Raw genomic sequence first — 27,371 nt, 5'->3', positions numbered from 1 at the left:
GTGCCGTTGTAAAGCCTCACGCTGCTGTTTCTGCCTGAGAACATGAAAGGAGGTGAGATTCTTCAATAGGAACTTTTGTGTCAGATGAATCAGAGAAAATTAAAGCCTGAGAGGAAGCGTATGTAGAGACATGACGGCTTGTGACGTACCGTGTCTTTTTGATTTTGGCTTAATAGCGTAATAGCAGTGAGAGTCACCTGCTGCACTGTCAAATTAAAGTGGATGAAAGGAAAGCCATGACAACAAAAAGGGTTTTAGGCACATGCTGCTAGGTCTTCATTAACATGTCAATCTGAAATAAAAAATTTTTTGAAGGAGTACCATGTAAAATGCATATTTCTTGTCCAGATTCGTGGAATTTAAAATCCATTATTTTAAACAGGAGTTAGATGAGTGAACAAGAAGCATCAAAAGCTAACAAGCTCAATTAAATCAGTACTGTTTATGACAGTTGTCATATTTTACTATCACTACAAGTGAGCTCCTGTCCACCGGTGGCACTGTTTTGCAAATACGCCACAAACTACCTGTTACATACCCAAAGAAGGTTTACAGAAACAGTGCTGTAAACTGTTGTGGGAGAAAGCTGTTTACGCTCTGTTGGGAAAGAAATCCTGCCACTACTCACCTTTTGGAATTTAGGGTTGGGGCTACATAGAGGCCAATGTGTGCAGAACATGGGGACTTTAACGAGAAGGATGACACTAAAATGTAGCGTCAAGAAATATAACCACAGTATAATAAAAAGAGTAGGTTAAAATAAACACAGAAAAAAAGGCAGATGCACATACTACATGTGGACCACTGTTTAAATAGTCCACCTGCAGGTGTTCCTAATCAGAACTCAAGAGAGCTCCTGGACCTGTGATCTCCTGAGGGATCTTGGGACCTGGAGTCCATATCCCATGAAACAGCAGGGAGAATGACACGGGTCACAAAGCTACATGTACATCCATGAAGGGAACTATGAATTACTATTGCAGTAATTCTGGGATTAGTATTTTAGTCTAATATGTACGTATATGTCTTGAGATGCAGGATTTAACACTAATTTAAATCCAGGTGGTTTTCCATAATATTTAGCATCTCTGGACATTGTGTTATGTTGTTTTGTTGTTTTGTGGCGTTCTTCCACTTGGTCATGAAGAGAAACTACACCGAATTCACTGCTAACAGTGCCAGAGCTTTCTGTGGTCATCCATGGTGGATGGTCAGTGGAACAAGCCATCAAACCCAGGGGCCAGACCTCACTGAATATGAACCTGCACTTCCAAGGCTCCAGTGTGTATTGTAGAGTGTGCAGTAAGTATTCTGGGGGTTTTAAAGTGCAGATGATGGTTGGTAGAAAGGACACTAGAGATTTTGAACCATGTGGTATCTCCATTGTCATGTCAAAAGCAAGCACTTAAAACCTCTCCTTCAGTTGCAGTTGTTTCCTAACGGATCGCGGCACGCACTCTCCAGAAGCAAACTGGACACAATAGTAAGGATTGGACGGAAAAGCCTTACGATAGAAGGGATCCACACACCAACACACACACACCCCACGTGCATCAATTCCCCTCTATTACAAAGACTTGGCTTTCCCTGATAAAATATTTAGGATGCCAGTGATCCAAGTGCCAGGAAAAAACCATTAACCCCCTCGCGAATCAATCCCGTCAATTCAATGATAAAGACTGCAAACGTGTGATGGGGGATGAGGTCGTCGGGGGCCAGGAAAGTTTTCCCTACACTCCTGAAGCCTCCTCAGCTCTATGAAAAATGCATGGGACCTACTCAGCAAGCACTGTGATTGTTTTCATGGGCTGGAGGAATGGAAGCAGAGACAGAGAGAATGCATAGGAAAATGCAGCCAAGCCTGAGGAAGTGGGGTGCACAAGAAAAAGCTTCCATCCTCTTCCAAACAAATGCTTTCTTGCTTCTTCTACACTACAAATGCAAAGCAGAGCTAGAATGAAAAGGAGGGGGGTTGGACAGGGGAGGGGGAAGGCAGTGGTGAGAGAAAAGAGAAAGAGAGACAGAAGAAGAAAGTGAGTGAGGCTTTGGTTGGCTGTGTGAAGGCCTGGAGGTTTGCCAGTGAAAAATAGTTTGCTGCGAGAAACAGAGCGCGAGTGGAGTCCTTGTGGGGCCTGATTGCTCGGGGCTTAATTAGCCTCGGAGAAGCGTGGCGAGCAACTTGTCATGTCACAATATTTTTCGCTGCAACACTTACCTCATAGAGAGTTGTTCCTTTATTTCAAACACCAATCTCTCTCCCCTCTCCTTCCTCTGTTCTATTAGTGAATCATGCAACACCCAGTGCAACATTATCACCATGACAGCAGCATCAATGCAACCTGCAATCTTAACAGCACACACACACACACACACACACACACACACACAGTCTTCTCTTCATAGTTTTGTAGAGACATTACTGACATCTATTTATTTTGTGGACACTTACTAACCCACTGCTAGTGGCCCAAAGCTAACCATGACCTTAACATAACCCCGACACTAAACGTAACCCTAACTCTGACCAACCCTTACCCATGGGGACATGGACAGAAAGACAATTTACAAATTGCCATTATTTTACTATTTATTTTTACTAAAAGTAAGCTCCTGTCCACTGGTGGCACTGTTTCACTAAAACCACAACCTGTCTGCTATGTGCCCAAAGAACAATGACAGAAACAGTGCTGTAAACTGGTAGGGGAAATACTTGATAATGTCAGGTTGTATCCTCTCATATATAAACAAAACACACACATAAACAAACACAAACATACACAAGGTATATCAGCACTGTTAAATTTAGGGATGACACAGTATAAGTTCTTGACCTCATTCCAATCCAACTACTGTGACCCATTCTGTCGACAGACACAACATATACAATTTTGGTAGACAACCTATTAATGCTACAGTATGATCATTTCACTTTTAAAAGATGTATAAGAGAGCATTTCTAATTTGGTGTTTCATATGTTTTTGTTAAACCTGCATCACAGTTAGTTGTTGCATGAAATGTCTGTGAATTTACTCGACAATTGTGCCACAGTTGTAAGAGTTCAGAGATACGATTCTGTTGTAAAACCTATCTCAAATCCATTCATGGGGATATTTGGGAGCCATTTTATGGTAAAATAGGTCTCAGAAATATTCAGATATAACTATTAGTGATTTCCCAATGGGGCGGCACGGTGGTGCAGCAGGTAGTGTTGTAGTGTGGGTTCGATTCCCGCTCCGGGTGACTGTCTGTGAGGAGTTGGTGTGTTCTCCCCGTGTCCGCGTGGGTTTCCTCCGGCTGCTCCGGTTTCCTCCCACGGTCCAAAAAACACACGTTGGTAGGTGGATTGGTGACTCCATAGTGTCCGTAGGTGTGAGTGTGTGAGTGAATGTGTGTGTGTGTGTGTGTCTGTGTTGCCCTGTGAAGGACTGGTGCCCCCTCCAGGGTGTATTCCCTGCCTTGCGCCCAATGATTCCAGGTCCTAGACCCACTGCGACCCTGAATTGGATAAGCGCTTACAGATAATGAATGAATGAATGAATGATTTCCTAATGACAGTGCTAACACCAAGACCACTGCACAACTCTGGAGTCCCTGGATGTCACTCTTTTAATTGTCACTGTCCAAATAAACACATGTATCTCTGTTTTTGTTGATTTTTTTTTTTTTTTAGTTTACTATATTACAATCATTTAAACACACCAACTGTTCTTCACATTTTCTAAATGTTTCATAATGAATGGTCCAATAGAATGCTCCATCAAGATCTTTTTATATTGTCTCTCACCAGAAATTAAGAATGGTTTCTTCCTTGTCGTATGAAGTTACAATTTTGGATATATATATATATGTCTTTGGAAAGTGATGATATGACCACTGGCTTTTTTGTTTTTGCTTATATTTCTGCTGTAGATATAGATATCATAACTTCCTGCTCCTATTAGAATGTTTCTCTACGGTAAACCCTTGCACATTAAGACATTCTGAAAGACTAAACGTCTCATCCAGTTTGGAAAGAAAACAGCAGGGCTATACTTTCATAAACCCAAAGTTTTCAGTAGTGATTACTCCTACTGAGATTTACTTTCCTACCAACAAGTAGGAAGGAACGACTGCATGCAGCGGGATGAGATAACTTTTCACTCAGAGAGGGAGATGTCACCAGCCAATGCTTAATTGCTTGGTTTGAGGACAAAAATCTATTCAATTTCCTTAGAAGGTCAGGGCTTGGAATTTCCAGTTATGAAATTCTTTTAATCACCTGAACTAGAAATGACACTTGGAGGACAAGGACATGCAGAGGTATGTGTACGAGTGTCAGACCGAGGGTAGGTTTGATATAGCTCCACTGCTTTGAAAACTTACTCCAATCCACTGCGATCTCCAGCAAACGAAGAGCACAGCTCTATTAAAACAAAGCCATCCCTTTCTCTTTGTGCATGTGAACTGAACGCACCTCCCTTATTACAGGAAGCAGTACTCCAACAGATTTAATGATTACACATGAGTGCTTAAGTTGAAAATATGACAAAATAGGCTGGTGAGCGAGTTATGACAAGCTGCAGGTTCAACAAGATCTGCTCAAAAGACTATTTTTGTGCCTTCTCTTGTTTCCTCTCTCTCTCGTTCTGGATCAATATGCAATAGAACTCTGCGAGCAGAGCCGTGCACTGTGGGAGACTGGCTCAATCTAAGTATCAAACGCACAGCTAAGCTCAAACAGCTTCTGCTCCAAACCCACATTCTGCACAATCAGCTCTTTCCTAAACCCCCTTTTCATTCTCCTGATCAGAAAACCCCGGAGGCCATCAGGGAGCAGAGGAGTCGCACACCTCCCCTCAGCCCTCTTCAGTAAAATGGCTGCTTGGGACTCGAAGATTACAGACTGCCTTTGGGGAGGTCCAGAGAATTTCAACGCTCTCCGGCCCCATCCTCATCTCCAGGGCTGTCTATCCCAGTGGCCCACATGATACTATCACAGCGGACTTGTCTAGTCCGTAAAGGGTTTATCATCAACTGCTATTAGATTTATTAGCCTATGGAACAAAACTCAAACAGCAGGTAATGCAATATACATTCATTCATACATTCATTGATTCATTCTTTCATTTTCTGTAACTGCTGATTACAACTGATCATGCTGATCAGGGTTGCAGTGGGTCCAGAGCCTACCTGGAGTCGTTGGGAGGGAGAAACACACTCACCCAGTCACTCAAACTCATACAAAACAGTTTTACACTCTCACCCAATAAGTTAAACATTCACATCTGTGGACAATTTCACACACTCAGCTTGTCACACTTACAACTGGGGACAGTTTCACGCACTCACCCAGTCACTCACACCTGTGGATAATTTCACACACCCTGTCACTCACACCTGTGGACAATTTCACACACTCACCCTGTCACTCACACCTGTGGACAATTTCACACACTCACCCTGTCACTCACACCTGTGGAAAATTTCATACACTCACACTGTCACTCACACCTGTGGATAATTTCATACACTCACCTAGTCACTCACATCTGTAGAAAATTTCACACAATCACCCAGTTACTCACAGCTGTGGACAATTTCACACACTCACCCTGTCACTCACATCTGTGGACAATTTCAAACACTCACCCTGTCACTGACACCTGTGGACAATTTCAAACACTCACCCTGTCACTCACATCTGTGGGCAATTTCACACACTCACCCTGTCACTCACATCTGTGGACAGTTTCACGCACTCACCCAGTCACTCACACCTGTGGATAATTTCACAAAATCACCCAGTCACTCACACCTGTGGACAATTTCACAAAATCACCCAGTCACTCACACCTGTGGACAATTTCACAAAATCACCCAGTCACTCACACATGTGGACAATTTCACAAAATCACCCAGTCACTCACACCTGTGGACAATTTCACAAAATCACCCAGTCACTCACATCTGTGAGCAATTTCACACACTCACCCTGTCACTCACACCTGTGGACAATTTCAAACACTCACCCTATCACTCACATCTGTGGGCAATTTCACACACTCACCCTGTCACTCACACCTGTGGACAATTTCAAACACTCACCCTGTCACTCACATCTGTGGGCAATTTCACACACTCACCCTGTCACTCACACCTGTGGACAATTTCACACACTCACCCTGTCACTCACATCTGTGGGCAATTTCACACACTCACCCTGTCACTCACACCTGTGGACAATTTCAAACACTCACCCTGTCACTCACATCTGTGGGCAATTTCAAACACTCACCCTGTCACTCACATCTGCAATTTCATGCAGCCTAACACCTAACACATGTGTTTATGGATTGTGTATCCAGTCAGTACCTGGACCTAAGTGGTGTGAAAAAGAAAACCTTCTCCATGACAGTATATTTTAAACTGCATTTTGATATATATATATATATATATATATATATATATATATATATATATATATATATATATATACATATATATAGCAATGATCCCGACAGGACCACGACTGTCCTGTGCCTAGACATTACCAGGTCTGGTCAGGATAAAAGTGCATTTGTGCTTATGGAAACACCCCAAGGCAAAAAAGTGTCCAGTGCCACAATCTTCATTCACCTGTCTGCCTCCAGTACTCAGACACTGGCCTTGTCCTGCACTCACTCACGCATAAGAATGTGCATTTCCTTTTGTACCCACACCCTCCCTCTCTCTCTCCATCAGACAGCCCCAGTGGCTGGAGACTTTGCCCCAGTGGCTGCAGGCTCCCTTATAATCTGATGAGATGGGATTCTGGAGTGCAGGAGCAGAGAGGGAATCCTTTCATTTTGTCTTCACTCCAGATCTTTAAAGAGCCGCCTAATGCAGAAGTGGTGGAAATACGATGATAAGATGAAGTCGTAACCTTCCAGATGCAAGTCAGCGGTCTACATAACATGTGGGTGGGGGTCCTGGGTAATTAACTCAATACAGCCTTGACATTGACGTGGGGATCCAAGCGAGCAATAAAGTTAAACTGATCTGGCTTTAGAGGTACAGATTGTAGTTTGACAGTTACCAGTTGTAGTCCATTGGTTGCTCTGCATACTTTCTTAGTCCCCTTTCACCCTGTTCTTCAATCGAGTAGGACCCCTACTTACCCACTGGAGAGTAGATATTAATTTGGTAGTTGATCATTCTCAGCACTGCAGTGACACTGACATGGTAGTGGTGTGTTATTGTGTGTTGCAGTGGATCAGACACAGCCATGCTGCTGAAGTTTGTAAACATCTGTGTCACTCTTGGACTGAGAATAATCCAAACATCCTGTCAACAGTGTCCTGCGTGCGGCATCCTGTGTCCACTGATGAAGGACTAGAAGATGACCAACACAAACTGTGCAGCAACAGATGAGCTACTCTCTCTGAGTTTACATCTACAAGGTGGAACAACAATGTAGGTGTGTCAAACAGAGTCCTAACACTCCAGGTATCCCACTTCCACTGCTCCTGAGCCAAGAACTATTGGGTGAGGGGGTGGTCTTGGGTCACATAAGCAGTATTCGCTGCATATCTGACTGTCCCTTCAAATTCAAATGGCAATCACATCTAATCAAATCTTCTAGTATTACTTATTATGAAGAAATGCAAATCTAATGCAAGCTCTTTTCCCTGCTGTCAGCGTGCAGCCTTTGTGCAATATTCAGGGAATGCGGAGAGCGGACAAAATAATGAAGAGTTTAGTGTTTAATTTAGAGGCCCCCTGGCCTGCAGACCCCCAGACGGCATATATACATATCTAATTATGAGGTAAAACCGAACTTTAATTGGAGACAGTACTGTTCTTCTAACGTGACATTTTCCAGCCCTCACCGTGCCGCTCCTCATTAAATATGAAAAGTCATTTGAAGAGCAAATGCATATGTAAATGGGACAAACACGGCATGTTGGAGCCATTCAGCAGGGAGAAGATTTAAATGTTTCCACCGTGGAAGGTCCTCTGCTACAAATCCCAGCATTTTCAATGACGAGATGACAAGTCTGGAGGAAAAGAATTGGAGTCTGCGCCCATGTACGTGTGCCACTTTCTTGTAAAGGCTACGTGCCTCGAAAAGTCTTCCAGTCACAACTAGAAGCCGACAACACGGCTGAATCCAACAAATGAAACTCGATTTAGTTCCCAATGTAAGATACGATCTGTTCCATACACCGAAAGAGTGTGACCAACCGAGTCAAGCGCGAGGTCAGCCCACTGTGTCTGGAGTAGTGCTTCTGCGGCCCTTTTATAAGCTCATCATTCAGAAGCCTCAGGCCTCTAATTGTCCTATAAGCAACAACGCGGAAATCAGAAAAGCCTTTGAAGATAAAGCAAAGTCATTATGTGAACAGCAGAGAACAAATCGCTATCAGAAAAAGCCGTGCAGTTACGAGACCTTGACGAGGGGTTGAGCGAGGGTGAGAAAATAAAGATAAGTCGAGCTGCTGCCGCCTTTTTCATCTCTCCCTCTCTGATTTTTCCCTCTCTCTTTCTCTCTTTCCTCCAGTACCAAATGAGACTGCAGAAGGAGGTGATAAAAAAGCGAGGGACGGTGTCCTGGGACAAGAAGGGAAAGTGCTGATGCTGGTTTAATTAGAAAGGTCTTCTTCACAGTGTGGACTTTATTCTGTTCGTCAGACTCCTTTTTCCCATCGCTGTCCTTTTTACTAAGAGCAATGATGCTGCGACTGACTTTTTCATCTTTTAAGAAGCACAGGACACTTTAAAGAACTACAAACCGGAGTCCAAAAAGGTTGGGACACTAAACAAATTGTGAATAAAAACTGAATGCGATGATGTGGAGATGGCAAATGTCAATATTTTATTCGTAATAGAACATAGATGATGGATCAAAAGTTTAATCTGAGTAAGTGTAACAAATAGTCAAAATCCCAAAAAAGCTGGGACAAGTAGCAATAAGTGGCTGGAAAAAGGAAACTGAGCATATAACGAACAGCTGGAAGACCAATTAACACTAATGCGGTCAATTGACAACATGATTGGGTATAAAAAGAACTTCTCAGAGTGTCAGTGTCTCTCTGAAGCCAAGACGGTAAGAGGATCACCAATTCCACCATTGTTGGGCAGAAAGATAATGCAGCGATACCAGAATGGTGTTACCCAGCGTAAAATAGCAAAGACTTTTAAGTTATCATCATCAACCGTGCATAACATCATCAAAAGATTCAGAGAATCTGGAACAATTGCTGTACGTAAGGGTCAAGGTCATAAAACTCTACTGGATGCTCGTGATCTCCGGGCCCTTAAACGTCACTGCACCTCAAACAGGAACGCCACTGTCAAGGAAATAACAGAATGAGCTCAGGAATACTTCCAGAAAGCATTGTCAGTGAACACAATCCACTGTGCCGTCCGCCGTCGCCAGCTGAAACTCTACAGTGCAAAGAGGAAGCCATTTCTAAGCAAGCTCCACAAGCTCAGACGTTTGCACTGGGCCAGGGGTCTTTTAAAACGGAGTGTGTCAAAATGGAAGACTGTTCTGTGGTCGGATGAGTCACGATTTGAAGTTCTTTATGGAACACTGGGACGCCATGTGATCCGGACCAGAGAGGACAAGGATAACCCAAGTTGTTATTGACGCTCCGTTCAGAAGCCTGCATCACTGATGGTATGGGGTTGCATGAGTGCTTGTGGCATGGGCAGCTTGCATGTCTGGAAAGGCACCATTAATGCAGAGAACTATGTTCAGGTTTTAGAACAACATCTGCTCCCATCTAGACGTCACCTATTTCAGGGAAGACCCTGCATTTTTCAACAAGATAATGCCAGACCACATTCTGCAGCAATCACAACATCATGGCTCCGTAGGAGAAGGATCCGGGGACTGAAATGGCAGCCTGCAGTCCAGATCTTTCACCTATAGAGAACATTTGGAACATCATAAAGAGGAAGGTGCGACAAAGAAGGCCCGAGACGATTGAACAGTTAGAGTTAAGTGTCCCAACGTTTTTGGAATCCAGTTTGTATTTCCACTGAAGATAAAGAACTCTACTGGTCAGTTGCACATGTATTTCATAATCTTGTGTTCACTAATTAAACACTAGGCAACATTTTTTTTTTGCACCTGGGGCTCCCCCTAGTATAATTCGTATTTACAGAACTGGAGGGTGAGTGCCTACACTCCTCCAAAAGTTACACAATGCAGTGTTCTTTTACTTTAAGATGGCTTCAGTGTCCAAACAAAGCTCATCATCATTTTCTTGAATTGTAACATTATCGGGTGTCACTGTCATCTCTTAACTCTCAGCAGACGTAAGGAAAAAGGGAGGCCTGTTTACACTTGCTCTAAACTCACTTGAATTGAGTAGATTGACAAACATCTGTCTGCTATTCTGCTCAAATAGCTGTGAAGTGAAACAGCTGCGCGGAACATTGCAGCATCCGAAATGTTTGATTGCTTTAAACAAGTGCCGACTGCGTGAGACGCAATTAGAAGTGAACGAGAGCAGACTCTGACTGCGTCAACTAAACAGAAATCAAAGCACTTGATTTTCACTGAAATGTTCAGACGTCTGGTGCAGAGAGGCACTGAGGCAGAAAAGTGGGGGATTTTTGGTCAGACTGCAGGTGAGCCGGCAAAGGACATTGTTTTCCTACAGTAGGGGGTAGAGCTAGAACTATTTGACTCTGAGTTGCTCTGATGACTGCAATCATGACATGACTCCTGACCTACATACTGACCCCTGCTTGGTCCAGAAAAGCTGTGATTTTGCAAACTATGGAAGTCTTGAAAGTTAGCTTTAACTGCCTAGCATTTACTTTACAAGAAACTCCACACTTATATCAGCACTCCATGGTCACTTTATTAGAAAAACCTCCACACATTGGTCACTTTATTAGAAACACCTCCATACACTGATCACTTTATTAGAAACACCTCCATAGACTGGCCACTTTATTAGAAACACCTCGACTAACTGGTCACTTTATTAGAAACACCTCCATACACTGGTCACTTTATTAGAAACACCTCCATACACTGGTCACTTTATTAGAAACACCTCCACACACTGGTCACTTTATTAGAAACACCTCCACTAACTGGTCACTTTATTAGAAACACCTTCACTAACTGGTCACTTTATTAGAAACACCTACATACACCGGTCACTTTATTAGAAACACCTCCATAGACTGGCCACTTTATTAGAAACACCTCGACTAACTGGTCACTTTATTAGAAACACCTCCATACACTGGTCACTTTATTAGAAACACCTCCACACACTGGTCACTTTATTAGAAACACCTCCACACACTGGTCACTTTATTACAAACACCTCCACTAACTGGTCACTTTATTAGAAACACCTCCATGCGTTGGTCACTTTATTAGAAACACCTGCACACACTGGTCACTTTATTAGAAACACCTCCATGCATTGGTCATTTTATTAGAAACACCTGCACACACTGGTCACTTTATTAGAAACACCTACATACACTGGTCACTTTATTAGAAACACCTACATACACGGGTCACTTTATTAGAAACACCTACATACACTGGTCACTTTATTAGAAACACCCCCACTAACTGATCACTTTATTAGAAACACCTCCACACACTGGTCACTTTATTAGAAACACCTACATACACTGGTCACTTTATTAGAAACACCTGCACACATTGGTCACTTTATTAGAAACACCCCCACTAACTGATCACTTTATTAGAAACACCTCCACACACTGGTCACTTTAATAGAAACACCACCATGCATTGATCACTTTATTAGTAACAGCTCCACACACTGGTCACATTAATGGGAACACCTACATTATGTTCCCATTAACTAGTCACTTCTTTAGAAACATTCCTTGTATGTCCACTCACACAAAATTCTTTTACATTGGGCTTTCAGTCCCTTGTAGTAAAACATGTGTTTCTAATTTTTCGTCCACTCACTGGGCATATCTGTTTCATAGGTTCTATATTCTATATTCCATATTCAATAATTCTGAAAAATCTTTTGCATCAGTTTGGCACCAATGTTTCATCACTCAGTCAGACTGGTCTCGGTTGAACCAAAAGAGAAGACACAGCTGAAACAAAACGATTTGTATTGACCATCTCCTTCATTAACAACATGCTGTGAGTAACAGAGTGCTGTGTAATGAGAGTCTGAGTTTATAACCATGGCATGCTTTCTGAGCCCCTTTTGGTAGCAGTCTGTGGTAATGGTGTGTTTTCAAATTTGAGCACTCCACATCTCACACAGCTGATTTCTCTCCTTTGTGTGTGTGTGTATGTGGGAGAGAGCAAGAGAGAGGGTGGGTTTGCGGGCTAGGGAGAACAGCCCGCCTGGTGTCATATTTCATTCTGACGAGGCTTTGATCAAGAGAGCCGGAGCTGTGCTGCTTTCTGACAGCGATCCCTGGCGGAGGATGAACAAGGCTGCCGCAGCATGAGAAGTGTAGGGCAGAACAGGTCGAAATATCCGGAAAACACAGAGGTGGATAAGGTCAGAAGAAACATGGGGCTGTTTAACATCAGCGTCCAGAGAGGAGACAGTAGCAGGAAGCCCACCTTTGCTGATTACCACTGTCTGATAATTACACAACACTATGAAAGCTTTTTCCTCATGACATTTGTAATACATATGTATGAATCACTGAATATGAATCAGTTTCCAGATCAGGCACAATCAAAAACTGTGTGGCCAAATTTGTTTGTAGACGCCCACTTGCCCAAAATCACTTCTGAAAGCAAGGATATCAGTTGAGAGTTTGTTCCCCCTTTGCTGGAAAGGATTTAATATGGAGATTAGAACATCGCTGTGAGGATTTGATGGCATTCAGCCACACACACATTAGTGAGGCTATACATTCCTATAGGCCTCATTCACTGCAGCGGTGAGATCAATCCCCCATCCAGCCTGCTCTCTGGTGTTCCTGACAGTAGAAAACCAGGGAGAAAGACACCTAACAAAATAAGCAACAGATGGAGTCTAATTTGTTGTTGTAGCACCACACTGGCACCTATTTGGTCAGTAGAGCTGAGAGAATTGACAGAGTGTGAAAAAAGAAGGTGATTTTAATGTTATGGCTGATCAGAACATTCCCTCAGCCTTGTGGTCCTCCAGCCGAGTCTCAAGCTGCTCTGCAGGAAAGCACAGTAACTGATGAAACGTAGTAAATTCCTCCCTGACTGCTCCTGTGACATGGCTCCTGTGTAATGAGCAAACTGCACAGAGCAGCAACAACACAAACTGTAATCCACAAGTCACTTCCTTAACAATTTTATTGTGCGACATCCCATCATTTACCAAAAGCAGCAAGTGTGAATATGAAGAAACGAATAGCTGTGGGCTACTGTATGAATGTGTCGAACCTGCTGATGGATACCTGATCAGGGTGGACACATACACCACTATAGGTATCACTTTACAAAACGGGTGCACAAATAAGCATAGATTAATACGCCATTGATGATCTCCTCATAGTGGATTAATACATACATTAATGCTTAATATATCAGGAAATAACAAAGAATATACATTACTGTCCACGTTAGTCATACATAAATAGCCATTAACAAGGGTAAACATTACGTATCAACATCTTGTTAATTCAGTCTGCTAATTAATACTATGACTTGACTTATTAATGATTAAGATCATTTAATTATTGGATCTATTTGGATGCTGTGTGTTACATATCTTTGTGCATTGATGTAGTCAAAATTATAGGCAGGGATATACGCGGTGATTAAAATTACTATGAGTTTATTAAGAGCTTTGTACTACATTCATAAGGTCACTCTTGACTTTAGGGTTGCTATTGGCCACATTAATTAATTAATTTGCTTAACCCACTTACACACAGAACAACGTGGCAGAAAAAAAGACCATAAGGAAATTAGTCTAGTTCTTAGTTCTGTTTAACAAACATATCTCAAAATTTGGCCCTCATATTTCATATAGTATGCGTAATAATTGTGACTTATTTATAATCTGGTAGCCATTTTACACACCTACAAAACTCTTAATAAACTCATAACAATCTTAATCAAAGCTTATGTCCCTGCCTATAATTTTGACTACATCAATGGGCAAAGAGATGTAACACACAGTATCCAAGTACATCCAATATCTAAAGAATCTTAATAAATAAGGCAAGTCAGAGTATTAATTAGCAGACTGAATTAACAAGATGTTGATACTTGATGTTTACCCTTGTTAATGGCTATTTATGTATGACTAACGTGGTCATTAATGTATATCCTTCCTGTTATTTTCTGATATATTAAGCATTAATGTATGTATTAATTCACTGCGAGGAGATCCCCATATATTCCCACAGTTTCATTCATTCATTCATTCATATTCTGTCACACTGTCATTGGATTCAACCCTGGACCCTAGTTCTACAATTACACACACGAATCCACATTTTGTTCTGCATACATTGTTATCCCCATCTCACCATGTTCTTCAATGGTAAAGACCCCCACAGGGCCACCACAAACGGGTATTATTCTCAGCACTGCAGTGACAGTGTTGTGGTGGTGTTGTCAGAGTGGATCTGGCACAGCACTGCTCCTGAAGTATTTAAACCCCTCAATGTCACTTCTGGACTGAGAACAGTCCACCAACTCCAAAGATCCAGCCAACAGCGTCCTGTGGGCGGCCCCCTGTGTCCACTGATGAAGGACTAGAGGACGAACAATACAGACTGTGCAGCAACAGATGAGCTACTGTCATTGACTTACAAGTCTACAAGGTGAACCAATGAGGTAGGACTGTCTAGTAGAGTGGACACGGTGTTTTTAAACTCCAGTTGCACTGCTGTGTCCGATCCACTTCTACCAGTTGGTGATGTCATGCATATGTGTAGCATTAGGACAGTGTTGTTGAAAACAAATAACTATTTTGGAAGTTAATGTGGTCACGTGATCATTTTGTAAATCTAACCCCAACTCTAACTCTAATCCAGACCTCCTCAGAAGAAATGGCTCTGCTCTTTCATTTTTTGTAAAAATTGAAATTACTTTCCTTTCCTGATTTTCAGGTTATTTTCATCCCAAACATGTGCAAAAGCAAAACACACACTAAGGCATTCAAAAAAGAAAAATGAAACTGAACGCAGCCACCACCCAATCTCTAAATCCTCGGTATGCTGCAGTGTCGCTAGCTAAAGCGAGGAATAAGCAGGGCTGCTAACAGTAAGGGATCTAATGTTTTATCTTTGGAGGCTGAGCGGGAGCTGTTAATAGACCTGGTCACATGGGGTTCCCTGTGGAGCTGCGGTGCTGCACTGTGACTGCCTTTATTATTGATGAGGAACTCGAGGCTACAACTCATAAAGAGAAATTATTTAGTATTTCTCTCACTTGGCCACACATATTTCATCTTCCACCATGGGCGTCTTGGCCTTACATTCAAGGGAATATTGAAACGGCCTTGCTCTCCCGAGCAGGGGTGAGCAGGCGACTCCTATAGCTGCCATCAGGACTCCTGTTCCAGACTGGGCCGTGACTCAGGGAGTCAGATGTCATCCAGTAGTGTAAGAAGCTTCTTTTTCTGAGATGTCATTTGGAGTTGTATACAGCTACTTTATTACCGGTGTACTCTGATGTCATTTAACCTCTGGGTCAGGCTTTGGTCTTGTAGCTTTGGTGCATTTAGCAGCAACAGGTGGTTGTTCTCAACTTTTATTTACTCGCTCCTATGTGCTTCTAATGGACTCTGTTGCTCCTGAGTGCTTTCAAATGATAGTACTAATGCTGAAGGTTATTTTGTGAGGAAAGAACACTTCTTTCACAATTCCATTGTAATTGTTTACATTCATTCATTCATTCATTCATTACCTGTAAGCGCTTATCCAGTTCAGGGTCGTGGTGGGTCCAGAGTCTACCTGGAATCATTGGGCGCAAGGCGGGGATACACCCTGGAGGGGGCGCCAGTCCTTCACAGGGCAACACACACACACACACACACACTCACACCTACGGACACTTTTGAGTCGCCAATCCACCTACCAACGTGTGTTTTTGGACTGTGGGAGGAAACCGGAGCACCCGGAGGAAACCCACGTGGACACAGAGAGAACACACCACACTCCTCACAGACAGTCACCCGGAGGAAACCCACGCAGACACAGGGAGAACACACCACACTCCTCACAGACAGTCACCCGGAGCGGGAATCGAACCCACAACCTCCAGGCCCCTGGAGCTGTGTGACTGTGACTAATTGTTTACATTTAGTCTACAAATCCTGGATCAGTAGATGGACCACTTTGCTGTTGCTCAAGGCTCTATCAAGGATCAGTTTCAAGCTCTTAATGCTTTGTTAATTGAACCTCTGGGGCTTTCAGTTCAGCTCCTGAAGACCTACCAACTGGGAACCCACTTGAGTTTCCAAAAAACTCAACCATGAAAAGAGTGTTATTATAATAGTTGCTGAAGCATTAAATGCAGAATCAGGATTTTAACAGATGATTTGCAGATTCTAGTTCCCTGATATTATTTGGCCTTCTCTAGAAGACTAGAAAACCCTAAATGTCCCTGTTCTGTTAACATTTATTTAGGCTGTGTTTACTGATGGGGTTATGACATTGTTTCACATGGGTCTGTTATTATTGGAGCACATTTTGGACAGCACCAGATGGTCTTTTAGCACACTGACCGAAGAAACTAATCTGGGTCTGAAGACATTTAGAGATCTATTTCAACAGACTAGGGTCTTTAGACTACGCTACCCACCCCTGAGAGAAAAGTAGAAGGAAAAATACAAGATATTTTCATAAGAGACCACCACAGCTTTACCATGATGTTAATCCAATTCAGGCAATAACATCACACATTTACAACAGCTGTCTGCAATATGAGAAATAAATCAAGGAAAGAAATTATTTACTTTTAAATCTGTGTGTGCCAGATTGGTGAATTTTAATGTGAAACTAGACGACATTGAGCCCTCACATACGGAGAGAGAGAGAGAGAGAGAGAGAGAGAGAGAGAGAGAGAGAGACATTTTCATTTAATTCTCTGCCTGAAAATGCTCTACTAAATATGCAGCACCCTAAGGAGATTAGTTAAAGTCAGCCATAATTGATTCTCGGTGGGATGCTAGAAGCTGGATGCTAGTATAGGTCAGAGTGGAAGGACAGACCTTGAGGACTTGGCTCTCATTGTCTCACAGACATGACCTTGAAGGAGCATCAGCACTTTAGATGTAGCCTCCATAAAGTACACTTCAACTAATAAACACCAGCAGTCTACAGTCTGCAGTCTACCCCCACAAAAAAAAAAAAAAAAAAAAAAAGGAGAGAGCAAAATCGTTCATAGGTGGCACGGTGGCACAGCAGGTAGTGTCGCAGTCACACAGCTCCAGGGTCCTGGAGACTGTGGGTTCTAGTCCCGCTCCGGGTGACTGTCTGTTAGGAGTGTGGTGTGTTCTCTCTGTGTCTGCATGGGTTTCTTCCGGGTGCTCCGGTTTCCTCCCACAGTCCAAAAACACACGTTGGTAGGTGGATTGGCGACTCGAAAGTGTCCGTAGGTGTGAGTGTGTGTGTTGCCCTGTGAAGGACTGGCGCCCCCTCCAGGGTGTATTCCCACCTTGCGCCCAATAATTCCAGGTAGGCTCTGGACCCACTGCGACCCTTAAATGGATAAGTGCTTACAGATAATGAATAATGTTCAGAACGAATGAGGAAAGGCATTGAAAATGCACTTTGATTCATTGCTGAGTCAATATGACTTGGTTCAGCATCAATAATTTTCAAATAAGCATCAATACTATTTGATTCAGCCTAAATCAGACTCAAATCAGCATCAATAACATTCAAATAAGCATAAATACCTCAGATCTAACTAGACCATGCCCACCAAGCTAGCCATAGCTAATTCCCCATGTCAGTCTCAGAGCTGGAGCACAAGGATAGTTGCGAGCCACATGACATTCTGCTGTCGCTTTTTGTAAACAGAATAAACAGTTAAATTATGGTCACACCACTGATCAATATCATTCAATTCATCAGTTCAATCGTTCATTTTCAAATCATTATCAAAATGATCCAATTCAGCAAAAATGGGATTCAGATCAGCATCAATATGATTCAGGTCAGCCTGGAATTGATTCACCAATACAATTCAGCATAGACACAGTTATTCGGAATTGACTGCAGGAGAGTAGTTTGTTTTCAGACACTGCATCATGTGGGTTTTACCTCACAGTGGGTTATGATTATCTGTTATTCACTAGAGTACTTCTAATGTACACTAATTTGTGCACTGTGCTGTAGGATTGTTAGAGTTCACTGAAAATGATCCACTATGTTCTCAGACACTACTACAAAATGGCAGAACCCCAAAACAGTGCACTATATGGTGAACAAAGCACAAAATCAGACACAACACACACACAGATTAAACACTGATACATTTCAATTCAGCATCAATATGATTCAGGTCTGGGCGGTGTTTAATCTGTGTATGTGTGGCGCAGCAGGTAGTGTCGCAGTCGCACAGCTCCAGGGACCTGCAGGTTGTGGGTTCGATTCCCGCTCCGGGTGACTGTCTGTGAGGAGTGTGGTGTGTTCTCCCTGTGTCTGTGTGGGTTTCCTCCGGGTGACTGTCTGTGAGGAGTGTGGTGTGTTCTCCCTGTGTCCGCGTGAGTTTCCTCCGGGTGACTGTCTGTGAGGAGTGTGGTGTGTTCTCTCTGTGTCTGCGTGGGTTTCCTCCGGGTGCTCTGGTTTCCTCCCACAGTCCAAAAACACACGTTGGTTGGCGACTCAAAAGTGTCCGTAGGTGTGAGTGAATGTGTGTGTCTGTGTTGCCCTGTGAAGGACTGGCGCCCAGTGACTCCAGGTAGGCTCTGGACCCACCGCGACCCTGAACTGGATAAGAAGTTACAGATAATGAATGAATGAATGATTCAGGTTAGATTCAATATGTTATTACTTTCATTGAATTCAGCATAATGTATTCAAGCTTCTCTTTTGTAAGGAACAATGATTTCCAAACATTTCTTTACTGACTTTATTTTGTCTGACAACTGATCATTAATCCTCTCCACAAGCCTCATCCAGTTTGAACATAAATCACAGTGTAGTTTACAAGCTCAACTGAACAGAGAAGGAGAACCCAATCTTAAGCTGTTATCAGTTTCTTAGTTTCAGAAACAGAAGGCCCACGTGAGCAGAGCTGTCATGATTCGTCATATGACTCTTCTCGTCATATGGTTGTGCAGTTACTTCCAAATTTTTGACCTTAGACTTTGTGGCAATTTCTTGTGTGTAAGCAAATAAAAATAGGGGATGGAGCGCTGTCTCTCTCTGTCTCTGTCTCTTCTCTGTCTCTGTCTCTCTCTCTCTCTCTCTCTCTCTCTCTGTCATCAAGGCTCATAAATCAAAGCAGCCGTATTGTAGACAAATTCTCTTTTACTTAACACCCCTAGTTCATTACCGTATAGTCCAGTCTCCATTCAGGGCTTAAGGTTCAAGTGTCGTCATGGTCGCTGCCCATTAAAAGTCAAGCACTGCCTTAAAGCATCCGTGACCAATCTGTTGCAACAGGCCTGCTCCACACTAGACTCAAAGCTGGGATATAGCAGCCTAATTTGGAGCTGGCGGCAGTGGATTATGCCTCATTTAGAATGGATGGCTGTGCAAAAGAAAGGCCATAATTACTGAGGGAGTGGGTAAGAGGGCCCTGTAATCAGGACGAGTGACGGCTCTACTAGTGCCGCCAGCCATTAGTTACTCAAAGCAGCCCACGTCAGGGCAAAGCAATAACTCAACTTAGTGGTCTAATTGAATATAGTAGCCTTTCTTCAAGTCAGATCAGGGAATGGGTAACTGAAGGTGATCAACTGGCCATAATCCCGTGAACACATTCCTACTGGCAGGACACTTACCTCTGTTACCTTTAGTGAAAGGTAATATGAGGTTATGTATCGTGGATCTAAAATGAACTCATTTCATGGGCGGTAAACCCACAACAAGCTGAACACACAAGGCATTTAATGAAATGGGATTGTAAATAATTTGCACCGTGGGCCGGAAAAGTGTAGGCAGTGAAAAGCCTGCCTCTAAATAATTTTCCACTCTTTGTGCATCCATATTTTTCAACAGCGTTATAAACCGCTCCAAAATAAACACTATGCTGTAAATCCACCTGCTTGAACTGATCACATGCTGTGAAATGGTCAGTCAAACCACTGCTGACCACATTCACACCTTAGAAAACGCCACCTCAGCAAGCTCTGGGATGTAATATAAATCTAGTACCCCTCACTTTATGTAACAAATGTCTAAAGACCTTTTGTTCTTGCACAAAATAACAATGGATATAAAGTCCAGGACTATAACAAATGGATAAACATTGACCTTACACATAAACATCGATTTCTACAAAGGCCCTTTTACACCAGGCATGATTAATTCAGTCAATAAAGTCAATAGTCCATAACCTTCATGAAACACGTCTGTTGGAAGCACAAACTGTGAGCTCATTTTACTTGTCCTCTGCTTGACTATTGCGGGTGTCACAAATTCCCGACCAATCGCTACAGTCTCTGCGGCTGGCATGGCAAATCCAAAATGCAGTTTGGCGTCGTCCTCTGGCTGTTCATGGGCAGTGTTAGCATCTCCAACAGCTCCACACCTTCAGCTCTTAAGTCAAACTCAGAGATGGTTTACCTATTTTTTAATGCTGTATTTATTATACATTTATATGTTTATACATTTATTTGGGGTTGTAGATTTATACATTTTTGTCTATGGCTCAAATAACACTGACAATGCAGCCCTCCCTAATATCCCAGGTGCAAAACAACCATACAGGAGGATATAAAAATAAACTGAAGTTAAACTAAGGGAAAGCTTGTTAAGACTGTGAGCTCTTCAGATGATGAAGCTTCATACCTTTCATTTTTAGCTTAAACCTACAGCTTCAAAACCATTGCGATGCTTCATTGATGGTAATGGAGAGAATAGAGCATCTGTCATTGCTAGTCTGGGCCAACCCTAACCCTAACCCTAACCCACTCTGTTCCACTACGCCCCCATGATTCCAGGACAGGGAATGAATTACATAAAAATTAATTACACTCCAAAGCTATAGTGGGAGCTAAAATAATTAACTCACCTAGGATACCTTTAATAAGTAAACAACATTAAACAAAATCAGCCTTTCGTTGATTTTTCAGCCGCTCTACATTCACATCACATTTCAGGGAGATTATTTTTTGATGTAAGACGTGGTTTTGGTTTCTCCTGCGTGCTGATTGGCCGATTGATGTCACTTTCATTAATCATAAGCATTGAAAACCCTCCCTCATCTCCTGGCCACTCAGAACCTTATTTTGTGGTGTATGCCACTGTGTTCTGGACAGCCGAAGCTGAGACTTTGTTCTCCTGAGCTTGTTTTTGTTTGATTCTATCCAGTGAAAGTGTGACAGGATTTGTGTTTCTTCTCATGTTGTACAGCCGGGTTGGATGCCGGGGGGCTTCCACTCCGCCCTTCCCAGTCTGCATTATTCAACATCCATCCATGAACGTCTTTGTTTTTGCTCTTCTGAAGATGCAGCCTCTTGTTTTCTTCTTCGCTTTTTTCCAACTCTCTCCTTTTCTTTTTTTCCTTTCCTTTTTTTTTAGAAGCCGGCGAATTAAATTTTCATGCGTGTCTTATGATGATGTGAGCCATATGTTTTTTTGTGGGGGATTTCTCAACAGCAATGTTTTATGGGAGTCTATAGTGGAAAAAAAGTGAATCATAAATAGTCTGCATCAGGGTGATCTACATATGCCTGGAGCTAATGGCAGTAAAGCTGAGTGGCTCCCTGGGGGTCTTGTCCCGCCTGAGGGCTGTTCTTTATTGGCCTTAAAAGTTACGGCCCACTGTGGTATATCACAGCATGCTAATTTCACTCCATGAAGTTCTGTAGATGTGCAGTTCTCTACTGCCACATTGATTAGAGAGTAAAACCTGAGCTCTGATCAGTTACGTAGGCTTTAAGGGCTACTTTATGGGCATGACATTGATTAAATGGACTAGAAAAGAAGAGAAAACGAGCTACAAGTGAAGGACCAACAGAATCCTTTTTAGTTGCTTGAAAAAGGATATTGTCTGTGAAGAACCTTGTAAAATGCATACACCACACTCCTAGGGGCGCAAGGATGTGAACGCAGATGCTTCGATCTACGCAGACTGGGTTTCATGCAAAGCTGCATTCAAAAATGTCTCACAATGCATTTCAGAAAGCAATGTGATTATGAGTGTTGCTGTAAGGGGCGCTACAGTGAGAGTCAAGTTGTCTATTGTCAACTGTCAGGGTCTATTGTCAACTGTCCAGCTCTCTGGAGTCATTTGTAAGATTGGCTCCTCATAAAAATTCTACCGACAGCTATTCAGAGACCACACACCCCAACGTTTACTGAGTCTTTTCTTTTATGGTCTATGCAACAGGTAAACCCAACTCTATTTACAGACACTATGATTCGTTCTCTATGTTTTTTTAACAGCCCCAGAAATGTAAGAGCGCTTGTTGAGTTTTAATAGCGCTGTGCGATTGCAGAGCGATGACCAGGCATTGGTGTCCTTTAGTGAAACATGTTTCAGCCTTAGGGTCCAAAATGTGTACTTAAAAAGGATCTCACCATTTTGTTGCAATATTTTGTAATGAACTTTATGAAATAGGTTCAAGATCAGAACAATAAATGGGTCAAATGAGTTTCTTTATCAGTTAAATAGTTCATACCTCTGCATGGAGCAGACATATTTCAGGACCAGGATTGAGAACCACTGATTTAGAGAATTTAAAAGGACAACACTAAGTTAAAAGGGCACACTGGGAAAAGCTTGGCATGTTTATTTCAATGGTTCCTAAAGGAGACTGATTTAATGGCTGTTCTTCCTTCCATTTTCTTCAAATTCATATTGAAGCTAATGAGTAAAATCGTACCAAAGAGAGTCACATCTTATTTTTGGCCTGAACAAACATCACAAAACTAAACCAAATCAGAAAAGCCCACCAAAGAAAGAGCACCTAAAAGAGTCATTGTGGGTTTAGTGTTGCTATAATTTTAGAGCCACTGAGCAAAGCTGACACCACACAAGTAAATCCCTGTAAATCACTTCTGACTTTGGCCGTAAGGTACTATGCACTGTGAAACTTTCACATCCGCCTAGACTCCACTCACAACCCAAAAGGGAAGAGAGTGTGAGAGGAGGGGCAGAGTTACTGAGGTGTACTTCTACTAGAATAAAATAACTCATTTTCGAATGGCAGTCAAGTGAAAGTGTCAGAGACTCTAGGTTGGATGATTATAGCAGAACTGATGTGAGGAGAACACTCAAAACTATAGCATGTTATAGAATGTTTTATAACCAATATGAAATATAGACCATGAGCTAACTACAGTTACAACAATGTGATATATCAACTTTACACCGGAGGGCAGCACGGTGGCACTGCAGGTAGTGTAGTTGTCACACAGCTCCAAGGTCATAGGGTTGTGGGTTCAAGCCCCACTCTGGGTGACTGTCTGTGTGTTCTCCTTGTGTCCGTGTGGGTTTCCTCCAGGTGCTCCCATTTCCTCCCATGGTCCAAAAACACACATTGGTAGGTGACAACTAAAAAGTGTTTACATGTGTAAGTGTGTCACCCTGTGAAGGAGTGGCACCCACTGAGAAGGACTGGTTGCCCCCCAGAAATTCCGGTTAGACTCCAAACCCACCCTGAACTGCATAACCAGTGACTGAATGGACTTTACACCATAACATTAAACTGACAATTCAACAATTACAGACTTTAGTCCATTTGTTGATATGCATAAGCCATTATTCACCCTGTTTTTCAGTGGTCAGGACCACCTCCAGACAACCAGAGAGCATGTATTATTTGTTTGGTGGATCACTCTCAGTGGTGCAGCAGTGGCAAAGTCATGTTGGTGGTGGTGTTAGTAGACAAACTAGTTAGGAAACCTGGCCAAAGAGGATTAGCGTGCAGTAAAACAAAGAACTGTGACTTGAAGGCCACTCAGTCAAACAATGTTAGCATTCAGCTATTAGCATTCCATAGCTAGCACCAAGCATCATTTGGCCAAACACTCAAGACTCTGAATATTGTGAAGTGTAACTTTGGATATTTACAAAAAATATATACCCAAATTCTGATTGGTTCAAGGAAACACCTGACATCAAGCAAACACAGCTCGAGATGACACTATTCTTTATTATACATTCAAGAATAAATTCAAGTGCAAATCAGTTAGAACAGAAGTTGGCAAATACTTTAAGAATATGTTCTCCCTCTCTTTAATACTTTTGGAGTTTCCTTACAAAATCAACAAAATACATCCACATCTCGGCCGATGACGGCTGTTTCCAACACTGAAGAACTCATTGTACACTTTGCTGCAGCTGAACAGCTCCACATTACAGCCCTCCAACCAGCTGCCAGATTGGTATAAACATTTCACGAAAAGTGTGTTGGTTTTGTTCTGCAAAGGGGATCGCTCTAGGCGTTTCCATCAGTAAGATGTCAAACAGGCAAATGCACTCCATCAAAAGACACAGGGAACTTTCCATGCTCTCAAGAGAAAGCCTACACAGTCACTTCGGATAAACACGCTTCACTTCAGCCGAGGCAAAAACAAAAGATGATTATCGGACAGGTTGGAGAGATTTTCTCAGATAATCGGGAGACTCTGGACTCAGCATAAAAACAGTGCACTATCTGTAATTACCTACAAACACACAGCCAGATCTTGCTTAGATCCCCCAGAGGATTTCACAGATACAACACTTCATGTGCGAGGCTGTACAAACACAACACACACATGAACGTCGGGTGACTTCTAAATCAAAATGTTTTGGAGAGTTAGAATAAATGGAAATTTACTGATTGACTGTCCATGACCCTGTTTAAACACTTTTCACAGATCCAGCCTCTGGACCCTGAGGAACTAACTGTGAAACTCAAGACAACCCTGGCGAACCACCTCGAGAGACACTGGGTTTGTTCAGTTGGGAGATCATCAGTCTGCACAGGGGTCCTGACCTTGTTCACACATCACCATTGGTGAGCGTGTTGTCTCTCAGGATTGCACATTCATGTTCTGCAGCTGCGAAGCACTCCCTTGCTTAAGGGCAAGGCTGACCTGTTCGTCCAGGCTGGACTTTCCCTGACCAGGGTTGTGTTGAGTTTCAGAGTTCCTCTGGCTCCAGGGGGCTGGATCTGTTGTAGCGTAATTAGACCAGTGGTTCCCCTGTGACAAAATGATTCTTCTATCTTTGCTACAACAACATACTTTAATGGTTGAGTCTTTGTTGTGAGGATTTGATTACAGTCAGGTTACTTATACGCAATCTGATGTAAGCTGATGTTTGAAATTCTGGATCATAAAAACCATAGCCCAATGCGGTGGGCTGTACATCCATCTAGCTGACACTTGACATTGAGCATGGTGATCTTAGACTGATGTTCAGCTGCTGAGCTCCAGATTCTAAGTTAGTTGTATGTATTTCTTTGGAATGCTTGTACAAGTTGTGCATGTAACACTGAACATCTGACCTCAGTAAGAGCACACATTCCAACAGCTGAATTCACTCATTATAAAGGGCATCTACTTTATTTTTGACACTTAGTGTAATCCGATGTGTAATGAGTGATGTGATTATGTCATAAGTGAACCAAAGACCAAATTATTAAACAACAACTCTTGGCTATTTTTCTGACTGAAGTTACCACAGATGAACTGAAAAATGTACGCACTAAGTTAAATATTGTCGCTGTCCATTAAAACCATGTATCTCCCAAAATAGTAACTACAGGAGAAGGGTAAAACCTTAATTTACAGTGTAAGTCAATGTAAAAAGATTGACATTTTGGAGCATTTTTATTGGTCCATGCATCATCAAATGTTCACACAGTGTGAAGGACAGCTGCTGTCACAGAGATACATGTTTTTAATTGGACAGCAATGATATTATTTCATCACTGGGAAAAAATAGCAGCTTGCATATCAGATAAAGGTTAGGGACCTGTGCTTTGAGGGAAAATAAATAATTAAGCAGGTAAAGTGCGAGAGGCTGGCAGTAGGCCTGTGATCGAATGCTGCCAGATTTAGATGGAGATGCTATCAGTGGCGGGCAGAGTCGATACCCAGACAGATGCTGATAGGCATGAGAGAGAGAGAGAGTGACAGAGAGAGAGAGAGAGAAAGTGAGAGAGAGAGTGTGAGAGAGAGAGAGAGAGAGAGAGAGAGAGAGAAAGAGAAAGAGAGAGAGAGAGAGAGAGAGAAAGAGAAAGAGAGAGAGAGAGAGAGAGAGAGAGAGAGAGAGAAAGAGAGAGAGAGAGAGAGAGTACTTAAACCGCATGGCTCTTTAGGCCAAGGTGAAAATGGCAGGTTAAAGGACACTTTGACTATTAGCATCCACTTTATTCACCGCTAACTGCTGTCATTCGAAAGAGAGGAGTCCATTATGTGCAGTGAACTACAAATACCTGCCATGTTTTCATCTGTAACATTACATGTAGTATGGTGCAAAAAATATTGGGTGCCTAATATTATTATTGTTTATTTATTCATTCATTTTTTGTAACACTTGTCCAGTTCAGGGTCACCTACGGACATTTTTGAGTCACCAATACATCTACCAACGTGTGTTTTTGGTCCATGGGAGGAAAACGGAGCACCCGGAGGAAACCCACGCAAACACATGGAGAACACACCACACGCCTCACAGACAGTCACCCGGAGGAAACCCACGCAGACACAGGGCGAGCACACCACACTCCTCACAGACAGTCACACGGAGGACACCCACGCAGACACAGAGAGAACGCACCACACTCCTCACAGACAGTCACCCGGATGAAACCCACGCAAACACAGAGAGAACGCACCACACTCCTCACAGACAGTCACCCGGAGGAAACCCACGCAAACACAGAGAGAACGCACCACACTCCTCACAGACAGTCACCCGGAGGAAACCCACGCAGACACAGAGAGAACGCACCACACTCCTCACAGACAGTCACCTGGAGGAAACCCACGCAAACACAGAGAGAACGCACCACACTCATCACAGACAGTCACCTGGAGGAAACCCACGCAAACACAGAGAGAACGTACCACACTCCTCACAGACAGTCACCTGGAGGAAACCCACGCAAACACAGGGAGAACACACCACACTCCTCACAGACAGTCACCCGGAGGAAACCCACGCAGACACAGGGCGAGCACACCACACTCCTCAGACAGTCACCCGGAGCGGGACTCAAACCCACAACCTCCAGGCCCCTGGAGCTGTGTGACTGCGACACCTACCTGCTGCGCTACCGTGCCGCCTGCACCAAATATAATACAATAAAATTCA

Source organism: Hoplias malabaricus, chromosome 8 (genome assembly GCF_029633855.1).
Source record: "Hoplias malabaricus isolate fHopMal1 chromosome 8, fHopMal1.hap1, whole genome shotgun sequence".
NCBI classification, from domain to species: Eukaryota; Metazoa; Chordata; class Actinopteri; order Characiformes; family Erythrinidae; genus Hoplias; species Hoplias malabaricus.
This window is presented reverse-complemented; position numbering follows the sequence as displayed.